The following is an 11319-nucleotide window of genomic DNA, read 5'->3' on the forward strand; positions in this document are numbered from 1 at the left end:
CATTTTCCTCCGTGCACCTGGTGATTGAAAACGTGCATCTGGTAACCCAAAAATTATAAAAGGGTTTTAAATACTTTTACCCGTCATTCTATTGATATAGCCCGCTAGGGGAGTACCCTACTACGGCCCTCTCTCTGTCAGGCCCGTCCTTGAGTGCTTTTTAGACACTTTAAGAAATCACGATGGATGCAGATTGCTATTAATCCTCCGTGCAACTGGTGATTGAAAACGTGCATCTGGTAACCCAAAATTTCAAATATGGTTCAAAATGAATTTAAAGGCACCCCTCTCATTGTTCCCCGCTATGGGAGCACCCCACTAAGGCCCTGTCTCGGTCGGGGCCGTCCTGAGTGCTTTATAGACACTTTAAGAAATCGCGATGGATGCAGATTGCTATTAATCCTCCGTGCAACTGGTGATTGAAAACGTGCAACTGGTGATTGAAAACGTGCACCTGGTCACCCAAAACACGGTTCTCTATGCGGTTAGCGGTGTTCCATATATTCATGTCCGCTTATGGCGCACCCTACTACGGACCTTTATCAATGGGGGCCGGTCCGAATTATTTATGGAAGGTCTGATGATGATTTTTTTTTTTTCCACCATCTCTTTCTCTCTCTGCCGGGGCCGGCCAAGAGTGCTTTATGGACGGTTTAAAACATGACTATGGATGCAAATGCTCATTTTCCTCCGTGCACCTGGTGATTGAAAACGTGCATCTGGTAACCCAAAAATTATAAAAGGGTTTTAAATACTTTTACCCGTCATTCTATTGATATAGCCCGCTAGGGGAGTACCCTACTACGGCCCTCTCTCTGTCAGGCCCGTCCTTGGGTGCTTTTTAGACAGTTTAAGAAATCACGATGGATGCAGATTGATATTAATCCTCCGTGCAACTGGTGATTGAAAACGTGCATCTGGTAACCCAAAAATTATAAAACTGTTTTAAATAATTTTACCGGTCATTCTATTGATATAGCCCGCTAGGGGAGTGCCCCACTACGGCCCTGTCTCGGTCGGGGCCGTCCTTGGTGCTTTATGGACACTTTAAGATATTACGATGGATGCAGATTGCTATTAATCCTCCGTGCAACTGGTGATTGAAAACGTGCATCTGGTAACCCAAAAATTATAAAACTGTTTTAAATCATTTTACCGGTCATTCTATTGATATAGCCCGCTAGGGGAGTGCCCCACTACGGCCCTGTCTCGGTCGGGGCCGTCCTTGGTGCTTTATGGACAGTTTAAGAAATCACGATGGATGCAGATTGCTATTAATCCTCCGTGCAACTGGTGATTGAAAACGTGCATCTGGTAACCCAAAAATTATAAAACTGTTTTAAATCATTTTACCGGTCATTCTATTGATATAGCCCGCTAGGGGAGTGCCCCACTACGGCCCTGTCTCGGTCGGGGCCGTCCTTGGTGCTTTATGGACAGTTTAAGAAATCACGATGGATGCAGATTGCTATTAATCCTCCGTGCAACTGGTGATTGAAAACGTGCATCTGGTAACCCAAAAATTATAAAACTGTTTTAAATCATTTTACCGGTCATTCTATTGATATAGCCCGCTAGGGGAGTGCCCCACTACGGCCCTGTCTCGGTCGGGGCCGTCCTTGGTGCTTTATGGACACTTTAAGATATTACGATGGATGCAGATTGCTATTAATCCTCCGTGCAACTGGTGATTGAAAACGTGCATCTGGTAACCCAAAAATTAAAATATGGTTCAAAACCCGGGTAACACCACTCTATTTACGGACATGACAGTAGAGCTTACCCCCTGGAGCTATTGACCTCCAGGCTTGTAGGCCCTTACTCACCACCCGGGTATCACCCCTCTATTTCGGGGATGATACCAGCAGGGGACCCCCCCCCCACCTCCACAACCTCGCATACCAGGTGAACCAGGGCACCCACACTTAAGCACCCCTCCTCGGACATTAAAGCAGATAACCGCGCTGTTATGAACCGCGTGCACCTGGTCACCCAAATGGAACTTGTGCACCTGGTCACCCAAATGGAACTTGTGCACCTGGTCACCCAAAAGGAACGTGTGCACCTGGTCACCCAAAGACCGGCGTGCACCTGGTCACCCAAAAGGACCGTGTGCACCTGGTCACCCAAAGGCCGGCGTGCACCTGGTCACCCAAAAGGACCGTGTGCACCTGGTCACCCAAAACGGCCCATGTGCACCTGGTCACCCAAAACGGCCCATGTGCACCTGGTCACCCAAAACGGCCCATGTGCACCTGGGAACCCAAACGGCCCATGTGCACCTGGTCACCCAAAGGCCGGCGTGCACCTGGTCACCCAAAAGGACCGTGTGCACCTGGTCACCCAAAGGACCATGTGCACCTGGTCACCCAAAACGGCCCATGTGCACCTGGTCACCCAAAACGGCCCATGTGCACCTGGGAACCCAAACGGCCCATGTGCACCTGGTCACCCAAAGGCCGGCGTGCACCTGGTCACCCAAAGGCCGGCGTGCACCTGGTCACCCAAAAGGACCGTGTGCACCTGGTCACCCAAAACGGCCCATGTGCACCTGGTCACCCAAAACGGCCCATGTGCACCTGGGAACCCAAACGGCCCATGTGCACCTGGTCACCCAAAGGCCGGCGTGCACCTGGTCACCCAAAAGGACCGTGTGCACCTGGTCACCCAAAGGACCATGTGCACCTGGTCACCCAAAACGGCCCATGTGCACCTGGTCACCCAAAACGGCCCATGTGCACCTGGGAACCCAAACGGCCCATGTGCACCTGGTCACCCAAAGGCCGGCGTGCACCTGGTCACCCAAAGGCCGGCGTGCACCTGGTCACCCAAAAGGACCGTGTGCACCTGGTCACCCAAAACGGCCCATGTGCACCTGGTCACCCAAAACGGCCCATGTGCACCTGGGAACCCAAACGGCCCATGTGCACCTGGTCACCCAAAGGCCGGCGTGCACCTGGTCACCCAAAGGCCGGCGTGCACCTGGTCACCCAAAACGGCCCATGTGCACCTGGGAACCCAAACGGCCCATGTGCACCTGGTCACCCAAAGGCCGGCGTGCACCTGGTCACCCAAACGGCCCATGTGCACCTGGTCACCCAAAAGACCCGTGTGCACCTGGTCACCCAAACGGCCCATGTGCACCTGGTCACCCAAAAGACCCGTGTGCACCTGGTCACCCAAACGGCCCATGTGCACCTGGTCACCCAAAAGACCCGTGTGCACCTGGTCACCCAAACGGCCCATGTGCACCTGGTCACCCAAAGGCCGGCGTGCACCTGGTCACCCAAAACGGCCCATGTGCACCTGGGAACCCAAACGGCCCATGTGCACCTGGTCACCCAAAGGCCGGCGTGCACCTGGTCACCCAAACGGCCCATGTGCACCTGGTCACCCAAAAGACCCGTGTGCACCTGGTCACCCAAACGGCCCATGTGCACCTGGTCACCCAAAAGACCCGTGTGCACCTGGTCACCCAAACGGCCCATGTGCACCTGGTCACCCAAAAGACCCGTGTGCACCTGGTCACCCAAACGGCCCATGTGCACCTGGTCACCCAAAAGACCCGTGTGCACCTGGTCACCCAAACGGCCCATGTGCACCTGGTCACCCAAAAATTATAAAACGGTTTTAAATACTTTTACCCGTCATTCTATTGATATAGCCCGCCAGGGGAGTACCCTACTACGGCCCTGTCTCGGTCGGGGCCGTCCTTAGTGCTTTATGGACACTTTAAGAAATTACGATGGATGCAGATTGCTATTAATCCCATGTGCACCTGGTCACCCAAAAGACCCGTGTGCACCTGGTCACCCAAAAATTATAAAACGGTTTTAAATACTTTTACCCGTCATTCTATTGATATAGCCCGCCAGGGGAGTACCCTACTACGGCCCTGTCTCGGTCGGGGCCGTCCTTAGTGCTTTATGGACACTTTAAGAAATTACGATGGATGCAGATTGCTATTAATCCTCCGTGCAACTGGTGATTGAAAACGTGCAACTGGTGATTGAAAACGTGCACCTGGTCACCCAAAACACGGTTCTCTATGCGGTTAGCGGTGTTCCATATATTCATGTCCGATAATGATGCACCCTACTACGGACCTTTATCAATGGGGGCCGGTCCGAATTATTTATGGAAGGTCTGATGATGATTTTTTTTTTTTTCCACCATCTCTTTCTCTCTCTGCCGGGGCCGGCCAAGAGTGCTTTATGGACGGTTTAAAATATGACTATGGATGCAAATGCTCATTTTCCTCCGTGCACCTGGTGATTGAAAACGTGCATCTGGTAACCCAAAAATTATAAAACGGTTTTAAATACTTTTACCGGTCATTCTAATATTAAATCCCACTATGGAGCCCCACTACTGGGGAAAATTCACCGGAGGGCGCCAAAGGTAAATGGATTTTAGAATCCTCCATATATATTGTAGCTTTGGCGCACTCCAGTGAATTTTTTAAAGTACTGGGGCTTCATAGTGGGAAGTAATATTGGGAGTCCAGGTAAATGTATTTTGAAACACATTTTTAATCATTTTAATGCATAAATGACACAAATACAAGGGTGAATTTCAAACAAATATGCTTTAATTAATCAGTTAATCATTTATTGATTTGTCCCTCAATCAGTGCCCGGGCCCGGCTGGCATTTTTGGGCAAATTGTGGTACCGGTAGTGGCGTGCCTGCGTTTCCAGAGAGTGACACATATGGTCAGCCACAGTTCCTCGGTCTGTATCCGAGCCTTGGTTAAAGTTCAATGTGGCAACACTGCGTCGAATTGTACCGAAGGTCACTTTACTTCCAATACCAAACTCTGCAAAGATTTGCCCCACATACTCACACAGATTACCGTAAGGTTGACCGCAGGATGTGAAAAAGAAGAGTTCTATTTCTGAGGTCATTCCACTCAGATGAGGCCTGATTTGATGGAATCGTTTAAGCCAAGTGTATTCCTCCTGACATAGAACAATTCTGCACTCCCCAAAGCTATAGTTTGTTTTGTGGCTAGCTACACACATCTGATAACCCCCACCTTCCGGGGTTACTTCATTGAAATCACTCTCACTAAACATGGTGACTGGGGATCGTCGAGTGCCATTAAATATGGCCAACCGGCTGGACATGAGAGCTGCAAACCTACGCCTGTCAGAGCAGGTGGCACGGACCTCCAGCCTACTGAGAACTGAAGGAATGGCTTGATTGCTTAGCTCAACAAAGCGTTTTAACTCCGCAGCGCTGAGCACCTCGTCCCTGCAGCGTTGGCGGAATTTTGCCCTATGAGTTGCCTGGCTCTGCCGTGAGTCCCTGTCCATCTTCGCCAAGCAGAGTAACATCTTTCGAATTCCAACGACCTTAGCTTGCATACCATTTGGCCGGAACTGAATGAGATAATTCAGGAAACCTCGAACATCGGCCCGGTACATTTTTAACGTGGATGGTGCCAAACCACGGTCATCACATTGACCATACCACTCATACACACGTCTGTAGTTATCCAGAAAACACAGTCCTTCATCGGCCTTGCCCTCTGACATAATGCGGAGGAATTCCCGTACTCGGGATATACTGGTGCGACTATTGTCAATTCGTTTAACTGAAGGGTGTCTACCCGTAATATATTGTTCATATTGAGTCAAAATTACATTACTCCAAACCTCCATTCGGGACGGTACGCCGCCGCCGTCCTCATCACTCTCGCTCTCCGTGGAAGTCGCCACGTCACAGCCTTGCTCCCTCGGATCCGAGCACAGTTCACTACCGACCTGACTGACTGGCTGCACCGCCGCCGCCGACGCACCTGCCGTCTGATCACCCTCGTCCACAGGCTGCTGCTCCACGGACAACTCACTTTCAAAACACTCCAAAATCACAGGGTCCTCCGGCCGCGGTTCAACACCGTTGTCAGGCTGCATATACTGCCCCGATTCGGGCTGCTGTCTCTCACTCGAAAACCGGCTAAATTGCATAGCGTTCGTCCACTCCATAGTACCAAACTTAAGTCCATGTACAGCCTTTAAATGTCGGTCTAGCCGCACGATATTCTGTTTACAACAAAGTCCACAGTCGCGTCTTGGTCTGCTGCTCATAGCTTCTCTCTCCGGCCTTCCTCCGTGTCTCTTTGTTTGCTCCACCAAACAAACTAACCCTAACTCTAGCTCTAACCGTAACATTAGCGCTAACCTTAACCCTAACTCTAACCTTAACCCTAGCTCTAACCCTAACCCTAGCTCGAACCTTAATCCTAGCTCTAACCCTAGCTCTAACCCTAACCCTAGCTCTAACCCTAGCTCTAAACATAACCCTAGCTCTAACCCTAGCTCTAAACATAACCCTAGCTCTAACCGTAACATTAGCTCTAACCTTAACATTAGCTCTAACCCTAACCCTAGCTCTAACCCTAGCTCTAACCCTAACCCTAGCTCTAACCTTCACCCTAGCCATAACCCTAACCCTAGCTCTAACCATAACCCTAGCTCTAACCATAACCCTAGCTCCTACCTTAACCCTAGCTCTAAACATAACCCTAGCTCTAAACATAACCCTAGCTCTAACCCTAGCTCTAACCATAACCCTAGCTCTAAGCATAACCCTAGCTCTAAGCATAACCCTAGCATGAAACATAACCTTAGCTCTAAACATAACCCTAGCTCCTACCTTAACCCTAGCTCTAAACATAACCCTAGCTCTAAGCATAACCCTAGCGTGAAACATAACCCTAGCTCTAACCTTAGCCATAATCCTAGTAACTTGTTGCATATCACTAGACATGCATTTTATAGTTTGTTGATAGTTTGATCATCCATAGATCATCTATGATAGGGGACTATTCAAATAAATTCATCTGGATTCTTCCAGGGGTTTATTTGATGATGGCACAACAAGATTTTATACAGGCTGTATTGTAGAGGCCTTGTCCTTCCTCCATGTTAGAGGGATCATCTACAGAGACCTCAAACCTGAAAACATCCTACTGGACCACAGAGGATATGCTAAACTGGTACACGCACACACACCTTTTCCTGCGGTTAACATCTCCGACACAACATACAGTTTCTGAATAAACCAGCAGTGTGGTTTTTCTTAATTTGCAGACACACAGAAACAGAAAATGCTCCCAATGTAGATGGTGTGTGCGTGCATGCGTGTGCGTGTTTGCGTAAGCGTGTGTATCAGGTCGACTTTGGCTTTGCTAAGAAGGTTGGTCTTGGTCAAAAGACGTGGACATTCTGTGGCACTCCAGAGTACCTGGCCAAGGGAAATCATTCTGAACAAGGGACATGATGTTTCGGTTGACTGCTGGTCCCTGGGGATACTCATCTACGAACTGCTCAGCGGCAGGTACACCCACCTCTGTGTGTCAGAGATGAGATCGTATTAGTCTTATTATTAGTCTAAATGTTAAGCTGATGTTTCTATGGCATCCCCCCGCCCCTCTCTCTCTCCCTCTCTTTCTCCAGTCCTCCGTTCTCTGGTTCTGATCCTATGAAGACCTATAACATCATCCTGAGAGGAATCGACATGGTGGAGTTCCCCAAGAAGATTTCCAAGAGTGCTGCCAACCTCATCAAACTCCTCTACAGGTTACACACGCATACACACGAGCATAGAGACTTCATCAAATGGTGCTTGCGCAGTGTGTGTGTGTGTGTATGTGTGTGTGTGTGTGTGTGTGTGTGTGTGTGTGTGTGTGTGTGTGTGTGTGTGTGTGTGTGTGTGTGTGTGTGTGTGTGTGTGTGTGTGTGTGTGTGTGTGTGTGTGTGTTGCACAGGGACAACCCATCTGAGAGGGTGGGGAACCAGAAGAACGGGGTGAAGGACATCCAAAAACACAAGTAAGAATTACCATGGTGATGATGACTACTGTTCCTACCTACCAATAGGACTGCATGGTATAGAAATAGCTATATTTTCTGATATAAAGTTGAATTCTTTAGCTACCATCTAGGCATGATTCTCACTAGAGCAGTTGAAGCAACAGGTATGATTTCGCCTCAGTTCTATGCCTAAGAGTCAGTAATTGACTTTTCAGACCTTCACTTGAAATGGAATCCTATTGGCCACATAGGTCTCTGGTTAAAGGCAGTGCAGTTTATAGGGAATTGGGTGCCATTTCGGACACAGCCCAGGTCGTCTTGATACTACAAGGAGAGGTGTGATTGTTTGGTTCTGGGTGTGACTGCTTCCTGTTTGTCTCCAGGTGGTTTGAAGGTTTTAACTGGGAGGGACTCCGACAGGCAACTCTGGCCCCTCCCTTCACTCCTACTGTGAGCACACACACACACACACACACACACACACACACACACACACACACACACACACACACACACACACACACACACACACACACACACACACACACTCAGCACTATCTCTTCTCTCCCAGGTGAAGGGTCCACTGGACACTGGCAACTTTGACTGTTTCCCTGATGACAATGAGGACCCGCCCCCAGATGAGGAGTCTGGCTGGGATCTAGAGTTCTGACTTAAAAACACACACTGAGTATACCAAACATTAGGAACATTAGAATGGTGTTGGACCATTCTTGATAGACACAGGAAACTGTTGAACATGAAAAACCCAGCAGCAGTGCAGCTCTTGACACAAACCGGTGCGCCTGGCACCTACTACCATACCCCGTTCAAAGGCACTTAAATCTTTTGTCTTGCCCATTCACCCTCTGAATGGCACACATACGCAATCCACAGTGGTGTAAAGTACTTAAGTCAAAATAATTGAATGTACTACTTAAGTAGTTTTATGGGGTATTTGTACTTTACTATTTATATTTTTACTTTTACTTTTACTTCACTACATTACTAAAGCAAATAATGTACTTTTTATTTCATACATTTTCCCTGACACACAAAAGTACTCGTTACATTTTGAATGCTGAGCAGAACAGCAAAATTGTCTAATTAACACTTATCAAGAGAACATTCCCAGTCATCCCTACTGCATATGATCCTCTGGACTCACTAAACACATGCTTAGTTTGTAAATGATGTCTGAGTGTTGGAGTGTGCCCCTTGCTATCCATGAAAGAAATGGGGACTTCTGGTTTACTTAATATAAGGAATTAATTTAGATACTTAAGTATATTTACGCAATTATATTTACTTTTGAAACTTAAGTATATTTCAAACCAAATACTTTAAGACTTTTACTCAAGTAGTATTTTACTGGGTGACTTTCACTTTTACTTGAGTCATTTTATATTAAGGTTCTTTACTTTTATTCAAGTATGACAACTGGGTGCTTTTTCCACCAGACAATCCATGTTTAATTGTCTCAAGGCTTTAAAAGTCATTTGAATGCGAACTTGCCTAGGTGTAGGTGGTTTTACCAGGTGTACTAGGTTTACCAAGTGTACCAGGTGGGTTTATCAGATACACAGGCTGTCTCTGCCAGGGTGAGCTGAGGATTATAGAATCTCCAGGTAATTAGACAATCAGCTGTTATTTTCACATGCTCTTCATGACAGTGTTCTACAAAACAAAGTATATTCTAGAGATTTGTTTGTGTTGATATGTTCTGAATGGGTACAGGAATAGTGTACAGTTTCACAACATTTAGTCATAACATCTAAGCAAAATAAAAACCTGAAACCCTGTATGAAATTTCTGAATACCTTAACAGAACACAGTGTCATGCAGAAACACCCAGAAGGAGGGAGAGGTGACAGTGTGTGTGAAAGGAAGAATTTGAGAAATAATGAGAGGAAGAGTGTGAGAATGAGTGTGAGAGTGAATGAGGGGAAAGTTAATGAAAGGTAAAACAGGATCATTTCCGTTCTCAGACGTCACAGCACTGAGGTCCTTATCAGATCATTTAACTCATTATAGGCTGAAGAGGTGTGTGTGTGTGTGTGTGTGTGTGTGTGTGTGTGTGTGTGTGTGTGTGTGTGTGTGTGTGTGTGTGTGTGTGTGTGTGTGTGTGTGTGTGTGTGTGTGTGTGTGTGTGTCAGATCCAAAGAAGTTGCCCCGGTAACACAGGTCATCTTGGAAACTCCGCCACCTTCACAAATTACCTCTTTCCCCCTGATAACACACATACAGTGCCTTCAAAATGGATGAAATATATTATTTTTTGCACACAATGCCCCATAATGACCAGGTGAAAACATGTTTTTCAAAGAAATTGCTAATTTATTGAAAATGAAATACAGAAATATTTCATTTACATAAGTCAATACTTTGTAGAAGCACTTTTGGCAGCAGTTAAAGCTGTGAGTACTTCAGGGTAAGTCTCTAAGAGATTTTCACACCTGGATTGTGCAACATTTGCCCATTATTCTTTAAAAAATTATTCAAGCTCTGTCAAATTGCTTGATCAATACTAGACAACCATTTCAGGTCTTGCCATAGATTTTCAAGTAAATTTTAGACTAAACTGTAACTCGGCCTCTCAGGAACATTTACTGTCTCCTTCGTAAGTACTCAAGTGTAGATGTGCTTACAGTAGCTCCATTCCATGTATGTTTTATCCTGAAAAACTCCCCAGTCCTTAACAATTACAAGCATACCCATAACATGATGCAGCCACCACTATGCTTGAAAATATGGTACTCAGTAATGTGTTGTATTGGATTTACCCTAAACATAACACTTTGTATTCAGGTCAAAAAAGTGAATTTCTTTGCCACATTTCTTGCAGTATTACTTTAGTGCCTTGTTGCAAAAAGGATGCATGTTTTGGAATATTTTTATTCTGTACAGGCTTCCTTGCTTTCAATCTGTCAATTAGGTTAGTATTGTAATCCAGTATTGTGGAGTAACTACAATGTTTTTTTTCCTCAGTTTTCTCCTATCACAGTTACAGTTTAAACTAACTGTTTTTAAGTCACCATTGGCCTCGTGGTGAAATCCCTGAGTGATTTCCTTCCTCTCCGGCAACTGAGTTGAGAGAGACCCTCACCCTCACCACCTGAGGGCGGCCCGTCAGGAAGTCCAGGACCCAGTTGCACAGGGCGGGGTCGAGACCCAGGGTCTCGAGCTTATTGACGGGTTTTGAGGGTACTATGGTGTTAAATGCTGAGCTGTAGTCGATGAACAGTATTCTTACATAGGTATTCCTCTTGTCCAGATGGGTTAGGGCAGTGTGCAGTGTGATTGCGATTGCGTTGTCTGTGGACCTATTATGGCGGTAAGCAAATTGGAGTGGGTCTAGGGTGTCAGGTAGGGTGGAGGTGATATGGTCCTTGACTAGTCTCTCAAAGCACTTCATGATGACGGAAGTGAGTGCTACGGTTCGATAGTCATTTAGGTCAGTTACCTTCACTTTCTTGGGAACAGGAACAATGGTGGCCCTCTTG

General features: G+C 46.9%; 1 pseudogene; it reads left to right on the forward strand.

Moving 5' to 3' along the window:
• Positions 1–8536, forward strand: part of LOC110522824 — a 29452-nt pseudogene extending 20916 nt beyond the window's left edge.
• Positions 8537–11319: the final 2783 nt, after the last annotated feature.

The sequence above is a fragment of the Oncorhynchus mykiss genome, chromosome 5 (genome assembly GCF_013265735.2).
Source record: "Oncorhynchus mykiss isolate Arlee chromosome 5, USDA_OmykA_1.1, whole genome shotgun sequence".
NCBI lineage: Eukaryota > Metazoa > Chordata > Actinopteri > Salmoniformes > Salmonidae > Oncorhynchus > Oncorhynchus mykiss.